General features: G+C 39.9%; 1 pseudogene; it reads right to left on the bottom strand.

Annotated features, from left to right (window-relative positions):
- Positions 1-206: 206 nt before the first annotated feature.
- Positions 207-419, bottom strand: LOC147441467 (U2 spliceosomal RNA; annotated as a pseudogene).
- Between the last annotated feature and the right edge of the window lie 10010 nt (positions 420-10429).

The following is a 10429-nucleotide window of genomic DNA, read 5'->3' as shown; positions in this document are numbered from 1 at the left end:
TATAGCAATTGGCATCCTGCAGAGAAATCCCGGATCAAGAATCGATTCCCATCCAATGCTCTGAGCCGCCAAGACGGGAGTCATGAACCAAGCCAAAAGCTTGAGGGCGCTGAGACCAGAGCGAGAGCGTGAAAAGAAGTCGGCATCACAGCAATCCAATTCGCCGTCGTCCCTGGACAGACTTTTTGTTATGGTGGAGATTGGGAGGGGGGTGCGCCAGGCCTCTGAGGCAGTGCGACGCGCGCAGCCCCCGGGCAGCAAGGGGACTGCCCCCTTGAGAAAGGGGACTGCCGGAAGGGGACTGCCCCCTTGAGAAAAATTAGGTTAATATCATGTGGCCCGATGGACCACGTATCAGATATTAAACTGATAAGAACAGATACTACACTTGATCTTAGCCAAAAGGCCTAGAAAGGTATGAGCTTCCCTGAGTGCCCTCTCTGGCTTTTATACCTCCTCCCCCTTGCGCTTATTAACTAGGGTTTGATTTTCAGCACCGCCTTATATACCTTCTTCCTCGATGCCTCTTAATTTAAAGGGATTTTAATCTACAACTAAAGCCCCAACAAACATGCAACATACTCGAAAAGCTGCCTAAAAGGAGCGGTGCTTGATCGCTCCCATCTTGCCAATGCTACACACATACCCAAGTGCACCGCGACGAGGGATAGCACCGCCAAGTTTTGTGGTAATGGATTTCATGCTTGGCAATCCAAGGCAAAATGCCATCTCGTGATGAAGGATTTATGGAGCACTCTACGTCCACTAGGAGAGCCTGAGACAGCTGAGATTAGGAAGAAGGATGGACATGCTTATGGCATCATAACAACCTCTCTCTCAATAACGATTTGGACTAGGAAGAAGGATAGGCTCTCATTATGAAATCTCTCTTTGAGCTCTACATATATATGGCATCACTTTTATGTTTCTAATATGTCTTCATGGTTCTATAGTAGCATATTTTTTTGCCAAATATGTTTTCCAGAAGAAGATCCTGGAGATTGATGAGAACATACAAGTTTATTGCTTACTATGCATCACTCTCGTGAAGCTAGGTTGCATCATACGTTATTTGTGAAACATTTTAAACCTGAATAACTGTCGTATAATATGTTTAGTCATATTATTCAAAGGTATTATACATTGCAAAGTCATTATTTTTCAATATCTCGTATATGTTCTTACATATCAATCAATAAACTAATCGATCAATATAAATCGGTTTAAAAACTCCTAGATTTAAACCAATTAAGCATCTCCCACCTTCTCTAAGTGATAAGGTTAACCCAAGAAGTGAAAGGTGTAGAGCTTAATTTTTTGAAAAAATCCATTAAATTGATCTTTTTTTGGAATCCTATATAGGTTGCTTAATTATAGCTTGAATATTCCTAGGATACAATAGTTCTAGTCTTTGTGGAAAAAAATGCCCTGTGTTCACACACCGCTAGCACATGTATGGTAACAAAGAGACCCTAAAGACATAAACATGGAGGTAAGAACTAAAGCTCAAACACAACCAATTTATGCTTAAATTCACCAATGACTTCTCTTCCGTGGGAGGTAAGAGCCATTGGCTCAAGCACAACTAGTGAATTTTAAAGTAGATACCATCTATGCTCACTTAGAATTGGCTCAAAAACAACTAAGAAAGCCCTATTATATGCGCTAACTACAAATAGAGTCAACGTGGGGTTAAGAGTATCATCTCATAGCAACCAAGAGGTTTGTTTATTGTGCTTTCTTTGTCCAACTAGAAGAAAGAGAAAAGGTTCAAAACAACCAAGTACACCAAGCCAAGCTTACAAGAAGTAAGAGAAATTGCTCAAACAACCAAGAGAGAAACTACTACATTGTTGTTATGATTCATACTTAGGAGGCTAACTAACTTTATACCCTAAGGCACAAATGTAACTAAATTTTACTAGCCTAATCCATGACACCCTAAACCTATTTGATTGGGAGGTTTCTTCCCCCGTGCATTGTAAATATGCCCATCACTCTAGCGCTAACTTATCTTTCTATTTGCCCACTAAGCAATACGCTCTTTGTTGTGTGCCTTGAGTTTCTTCATCTTCTCCAAGATGTGTGTGAATCCCTCTAACCCTAATTCCAACAATTGGTATCAAAGCAGGTTGCATCCTCTCAGACGTAGTTGACAACATTGCCAGCACCCCTTGCTCACTTTCTCTGAATTGAACTACCCAATGTGGGCTTACAAGATGATGCATGTTCTTGTGTCAAAAAGGGAATTTGAAATGTTATGCAGAGCATTGATGTGCATCTGCCTTTTGTGGATACAAGTTCTGTTGAGGATGTTGCAGGTTCTAGCACGTTTGTTTCACTGCTAGAGTTGTTTTGCCTACATCCCAACAATCTAGTTTGGGATGTTAAAGATGCACACGCTCATGCATTGATTGCATTATCTGTTAATCAAACTATTACTTCTCACATTCGCTCAGAAAAATCAACAAGATAGGCTTGAGATACTCTGGCTAGTCTTTATACAAGTCGCAATGAGGCTAAAATTGCATTGTTGTGTAAAGAGCTAGAGTTAGATATTATGCAAGTGGAAGATGAAATGGACACTTTTCTTGTTGGTACAAGGATATCAATGAGCAAATCATTGATATCCTTGAAGGTGAAGTTATTCCTTGAAGTTGACCTTGCAAAAAAGAGCAACTCATTTTTGTAGGTGAGGTTATTTCTCGCAGTTCACTTGTGCAGACTGTTCTCAATGGATTGCTAGAATTTTGCTAGTACTTGGAGGCTTAGAATCCAAGGAAACCCTCAGGTTGCCAAATTTGATGCATTATGCACATTGCTATTACAATAATCACTTTCAAGAAAGAACATTGTGTAGTTGAATAGGTTTTTGTTGCTACTCAAAGAAGAGGTGGTATTAGTAATGTCGCCACTTCTTGTGTTTCTTCTATGAGTAGTAGATCACCTATGACTACTGCTTCCATTGGCAATAACAACTTGTCTAGGAATTCTGATGCAAAAAAGAAAAAAGAAGATGCATTTCCATTATTGCAAGACTAATGATCACTTGTTAAAGCAATGTCTTAAGTTGAAGGCAAAAGAAGCCAAGAAGAAAGAGTCTGGTTCTAATACTAGTATAGCTATTGTAGAATCTTCTATGGGGTATTTAGTGTAGAGTGTACTTATGATCCTTATGTCCATGATGCATGTATGTCAATTGTTGCAGAGTCACATGTTTGGTACTTTGATAGTGGTGCTACAAAGCACATTACTCCGCATCATGATTTGTTTGCCTCTCGAGAGGCTATTGCTCACAGGACTACGATCACTTGTGCCAACAATGCCTCTTATCCGGTCAAGGGAGTTGGAAATATTGTGTGAACTACTGCAAATGGTAGTTCTTTCATACTTGTCAATGCACTTTATATACCAAGGATTAAAAAGAGCCTTATGTTTGTATTTGCAATTGCAAGGCTTGGTCTTGTTGTCAAGTTTGTGGATGACAAATGTATAGTTCATGATCTCAACTTTGGCGATGACATTGTTTCATATGGCATTTTGTGTTGTGGCCTATATAAGCTCACTTTGTATAACAAGTGTGGGCAAAATTTTGCCAATGTAGTTGCGGATTCAAAGGTTGTTTTAGATGCCAAACTTTGGCATGCACATTTTGGGCATCTGAATTTTGCCAGTTTTTTGTGTTTGCAAAAATTTGATATGGTTCTTCTTTGCCACCTCTTGAATCACCTTCTATGTTTGTGAAGATTGTATTTTGGGTAAGATGCAACATCCGATGTTTCTAAAGGATGGTTCAGTAAGGGCGACATGGAGATTACAACTTATTTATAGTGACCTTTGTGGGCCTATGCAATTACATATACTTGAGACTTTCATTGATGATTACTCCCCACATGCATGGGTGTATCTGCTTAAAGCTAAGTCCAAAGTGTTTATGTGTTTCAAGCAATTTTTGGTTATGGCTGAAAATATCTTTAAATATCCTATGGGCAACCTTCGTTTAGATCGGAGAGGAGTATATGTCTCATTAATTTAATGCATTTCTAGCTAGTCATGGGATGAAACACCAATGTACAATGTTATATATATCATAACATAATGGTGTCGCTGAAAGAAAATTTAGGTCACTTATGGAGATGGCATGAAGTATGGTCAACAGTCAAGCTTTACCACAATTTTTTTGGCTTGAGTCTATTATGTGTGCTACTTATGTACTTAACAGGTGTCCTACCAAAGCGTTGAAGTCTACGACTCCTTGTGAAGCATGGCATGATAAGACTTGCCATCTATTGATCACTTACATGTCTTCGGCTGGATGTTTAGCTTATGCTTTGGTGCCACAAAAGCGGCACAAAAATTTGGATGATAAGGCTATCAAATGTAGATGTTGTATTTGTGGAAGATTCTATTCAACCTTTGGCATCATCTATGAGATACAATAATGTAAGCTCATATGACATTTATGACACTCTATTGCCTCCTTTTAATGGTGGAAACTTGAATGTAAGTTCCAATGAGGCAAATGTACAACCTATGGGGGGTTTTGAAAATGTTACGAATCAGCCTATTACTTGTAATGGAATGGATAATTATTTCTTTATTATAGCTGACACGTGGAAAAAAACATAATTGAGCTATGGACTATGCAAAAGGATAACATGTTTATGAATATTTCATTAAAGTGCTCCTTATGAGCTATGGTCACTTTATGTAAGAACTAGGGAAAACTAGACTGAAGATCCTCCTCCCAACCTCCCATTATATAGGCGGGCTCCTAGCCCCTTGCCCTAGATGGATCCCCTGTCCACACGGTCTAGCCCGACCCTTGGCTGTAGTCCATGACCATCCTAGTTCTTAGGTTACAGGACCCTTGTCCTGACATTACTCCCCCTTTAAGAAGAGTTTTCGTCCTCGAAAACAAAAGTGGGAAACTTCTTCTTAAGAACACTAATGTTTTCCCAAGTGGCACCTTCTTCAGGTCGGTCTTTCCACTTGATTAAGGCTTGTTGTCGTACGTGATGTCGTGTACGCAACTCATGATAATCCAGAACACGTTCAGGTTCATGCGGTAAGGTAGGAGGTTCAATGTAAGCAACCAAAACCTATTGGTCAATGATGTTGTCATCCCCATGTAACCGCTTCTGTAGATGGCTTACATGAAACACCGGATGAATGCGAGAATGTGATGGTAGTAATAGTTTGTAGGCACGATCACCGACTCGCTTGAGTATTTTGAAAGGCCCACAATATCGAGGAGATAATTTAGGTGTCGGTTCAGTTTTCAGACTTTCTGAATGTTCTGGCACACATGTTTATGAATATTTCATTAAAGTGCTCATTATATATGAGCTATGGTCATTTTATGTTCAGGACAGACACTTTGCAATCATTTTGAGCATTCAAGAAATCTATAAATAAATAAGTTTTGTGGTAATGGATTTCATGCTTGGCAATCCAAGGCAAAATGCCATCTCGTGATGAAGGATTTATGGAGCACTATAAGTCCACTAGGAGAGCCTGAGACAACTGAGATTAAGAAGAAGGATGGACATGCTTATGGGATCATAATAACCTCTCTCTCAACAACAATTTGAACTAGGAAGAAGGATAGGCATGCTTATGGAATCCTAATAACCTCTCTCAATAGTGACTATCACCACTATTTGGATGGTTGCACCTACTTACGAAGCTTGGACGCCCGCTTGAGATCAATTCTCTGAGTAGATTCACTAATATGCGAGCTTATGGCAGGTTGAAGCCTTGCTTAAGTGGAAAAATAGAGCCTATTATATGTGCTAACTACAATGGACACTTTTCATGTTGGTATCAAGGATATCAATGAGTTGATATCCTTGAAGGTGAAGCTATTCCTTGAAGTACCTATGCAAAAATGAGCAATTCATTTTTGCAGGTAAAGTTATTGCTCAAAGTTCACTTGTGCAGACTATTCTCCATGGGTTGCTAGAAGTTTGCTAGTACTTGGAGACTTATGACCCCAGGAAACCCTGAGGTTTCCAAGTTTGATGCATTGTGCACATTGTTATTACAATAATCACTTTCAAGAAAGAACAATGTGTAGTTGAATAGGCTTTTGTTGCTACTCAAGGAGGAGGTGGTATTAGCAATGGAGTCACTTCTGGTGGTTCTTCTATGAGTAGTAGATCATCTACGTCTAGTGCTTCTATTGGTAGCAACAACTTGTCTAGGAATTCTAATGAAAAGAAGATGCATTGCCCTTATTGCAAGGTTAATGATCACTTGATAAAGAAATGTCCTAAGTTGAAAGCAAAAGAAGTCAAGAAGAAAGAGGCTAGATCTACTACTAGTGTAGCTATTGTAGAATCTTCTATGGGGTATTTAGTATATAGTGTACTTATGATCCTTCTGTCCATGATGCACGTATGTCAATTGTTGTAGAGTCGTGTTTGGTACTTTGATAGTGGTGCCACAAAGAACATTACTTTGCATCGTGATTTGTTTGCCTCTCGTGAGGCTATTTCTCACAAGTATACGATCACTTGTGCCAACAATGCCTCTTATCTGGTCAAGCGAGTTGGAAAGATTGTGTTAACTACTGCAAAGTGTAGTTCTTTCATACTTGTCGATGCACTTTATGTATCAAGGATAAAAGAGAACCTTATGTTTATATCTGTAGTTGCAAGACTTGGTCTTTGTGGATGACAAATGTATAGTTCATGATCCCAATTTTGGTGATGAAATTGTTGCATTGGCATTTTGTGTTGTGGGCTATATAAGCTCACTTTGTATGACAAGTGTGGGTAGAATTTTGCCGATGAGTTGCGGATTCAAAGGCTTTTTCAAATGCCAAACTTTGCATGCACGTAATGGGCCCTCTACGCTCCTAGCTATTACAATGGTATCAGAGCTATGGTAGGAAATCAAGAGGCCATCAATTGAGAGGGAAGTTTAATTAGAAGAAGAAGACTGAGAAGGATTATAGAGTTTAGTATAGTTTAATAAAATCAAGAGAAGAAGAGAAGATCTACTCATATATTTCTTCAAATTGAAGGAGGTTGATGGATCTCTCCATTGAAAACTGGAGAAGCATAAGGAAGAATAAAATAAATTTTAACAACATATAGACTCACACATAATAAGTTAGTAGAAGAAGGAGAAGAAGAAGTAGAATCAGAGAGAATCTTTGATGTAGGAATTTCCCAATAGACCTCTATCAAATTGATGAGATTTGTCCTTGTGGGAAACTACCCTCAGTAACTTTCATTGCAGCTAGAGAACAGGTCACAATGTGGCAGGCTGTAGCACAACGTCCACACTCACGAACACAACTCAGCTTGGGCAGTGTGCCGACACATGATTGTTGCCTCCAATACCTAGATAGAGTTTTGGATCAACAACAATAGTACGAGGTCATAGAGCTAGTAGCAGCATTGTCCACGTGCGATGGTTGACCTCAATAGGTGACATGGGTATTACACGTGGACAACGGCGACAAAATGACAACAGCCAATCGATACCCACTCCACAGACACACGCCCTCAACTCACGGCCAATAAATGCAACCATTGACCATGTAAGAAGCTGGGTTGCATGATGTAGGCCAAAGAACAAGCAAACTGACGTCCACACTTGCACTGGTGTCAACCATTAAGTGCTTAACTACAACAACCCACGGGGTCCACTCCCAACCATGTAGTTGGCGGTGCAAATCACGGCCAAGGCACACCATGCAAACTGGTAAAGTTCATGCCAACCATCATGCAGTAGCCAACAACTACTCAACCTACTTTTCCACCACATGTAGACTACCTGCATCACCCACTCCATGATGTCTCCCCACTCCAGACGTCATTCTCTCACAAGCAGCATGCATGCCCTATATAACCTCAGTCCACTACAACCTTGCATCTTTTGCCTAAAGTCAACCCCCAAGTCACTCATCATCCCAAACCACTCTCTGATTGCATGAACTATGTATATAGATCCCCATGTGGCCATTGGTAGTCTCTCTTGACTCTCTCTCATAATTGCCACCCGAGACTCTATCTCTCTCACTCATTGCTCATGATGCACACATCCACACACACACCAACACTGCCGTTTTCTCACCCCCCAACCCTCTATCTCTTCCCCTATTTGCTCATGATGCCCACACACACACACACACACACACACACACACACACACACACACACACACACACACACACACACACACACACACACACACACACACACACACACACGCACACACACACACACTGACACTGTCTTTTTCTCACCAACCGCCATCCAAAGTCGCCCTATCTTGCTAGCCAACCACCAATGGACCATCTCTCTCTCTCTCTCTCTCTCTCTCTCTCTCTCTCTCTCTCTCTCTCTCTCTCTCTCTCTCTCTCTCTCTCTCTCTCTCTCTCTCTCTCTCTCTCTCCGGTGTTGACTGCTTGATGTAGCCATGCAAGCTAACTGCCCCACAATATAGCTGCCCATTGCATGCAGTTTTTAAGCCACCACTGCATGCCAAGTTTGCCCACCACCTAGATAAGCATGCTCAATTGCATTCACAATCGATCGATTATTTTCTTTTTTCAATCCCCTTCATCCCTGAGCCTGCAGTCACACCTTATATTCCCCCCTATTCATCCAACAACTCATCTTATTCTCCTCCTCCCACCTCCACTCCTTCTCTCCCTCTTGCGTTTATAATTATGCTCCTCATCTAACATCTTCAACTCATGCCAATAAACGTCGTAAATATTCTCATTATCTCTTCTCACCCCTAGTCCCTCGTTCTTTAACGGCCTACCCTTGTGTCTTTTGAGACAAGTCTCGTCCAACTATTCCACTCTCCTTGCTCCACATCAGGTATCCTCTCATTACATACCACACCCATAGGCCCTCATAAACACATTCCGACAACCTTGGACGCAATGAGCACCTAATCTAAAAGGGAGGGCTTAACAACGTCAGGAGGAAAAATGGGAAGCCATGTTGGGTAGCTGCAAAAACTGAAAGAGACGTTCCAATATCCCATCTTTCATAAATCATCAAAGGAGTTCCAAAATCCCCTTATGTCACCTCATGTATAGCGAATAGAAGCTCACCATAATGCGATCAGTCATCGCTGACACAATTACTTGCGAGTCTGCATACTAGCTACAATAATCACATCTCTCCCTATCCATCTTTCTTTATCCTTGCAGCGTCGTTTGGAAAATTCCACTCCCACAACTTATAATGGCATTATAAGATGTTTAAATCTCCATCTTGTAAGACTTTGCAATCGACAATGATGTCTGTTGGGGTGTCGAGGTCTTTCGTAATTCTTTCGATGGTCGTAAAAGTATTGATTACTATGTTTGCAATACCCTACATGCTTGGTACAAGTTTACAAAAGGTCAACCTAAATTTTATGGTGTATCCAACTTTGGTACCCCCCACCCAAGATTAAATAAAAAATTCATACTAGAAAAATTCATATTACCAACAATATCCTCTACATTAATGCCTTTGATTTGCTGCATTCATCAACATTAGAAACCACCCGAGCTCTTAGGGTACTTATTGTAAATCAACAATGGGATTTTTTTCTGTTGTTATGTTCAAAGTATGGGATAGAATCATTAAAAAAATGTCTATTATTATTTTCATTCCGTTCCCCCTGGCTTATTTCAAAATGTATTTAGAAAATTTTGTGTAGTAATCTTCACCAGAATATCATCATGCATGACAACTATCAGAAACCATGGATGTCCTTTGACTTTTGGGACATGTGCATTAGGGACCAATGGGATTATCAATCCCCATGCTTCTCTGACCACCTCACAAAAACCACACAAAAGCAAAGGCAAAAATCCATGAATGCAAACACATATCATCCACCAACCTCACCTTTTTCAACCATTGGTACGATGTCCATAAAGCAATTTCTATAGTTTCTTTAATGTCTATAAAACCACAAATTAAATTCTCATTTTTTTAATTACCCTTAAATCTTCCACTCTCTCATGTAAAACATATTAGCATAGTGTAGACATTAGCACAATAAGTTGTTTTAAGTTTTTTCTACTATTTGTTGAAATTTCCATTAATCCCTCTATTGTTATCCACTTAATTTCTCTTAAAGGTAAATTTTATATATGTATACGACATCTCCAACAGACTAACCTTCAACATTTATCCATTAATCCTTGTATTGTTGTCCATTTAATTGCTCCTAAAGGTAAATTTTATATATGTGTCAGACATCTCGAGCAGACTAACCTTCTTTTCCTCATCACAAAAGCACAACATAACCACATGCTATTGAATTTAATAACGCCCTCTTCAAAGGGGTTATCCACTATCTCCTCTTTCAACATGAAGGTATAAATTTATTTATTTTACTGGCCCAATACCAATCTAACCCCAAACACCTATGCAACACAAATTTACCAATCACTCATTACTGA

This window comes from Adiantum capillus-veneris, chromosome 15, assembly GCF_014529385.1.
Source record: "Adiantum capillus-veneris isolate H3 chromosome 15, ASM1452938v2, whole genome shotgun sequence".
Classification (NCBI taxonomy): Eukaryota; Viridiplantae; Streptophyta; class Polypodiopsida; order Polypodiales; family Pteridaceae; genus Adiantum; species Adiantum capillus-veneris.
Note: the sequence above shows the minus strand (reverse complement) of the source record. Positions and strands in the feature narration are given on the sequence as shown.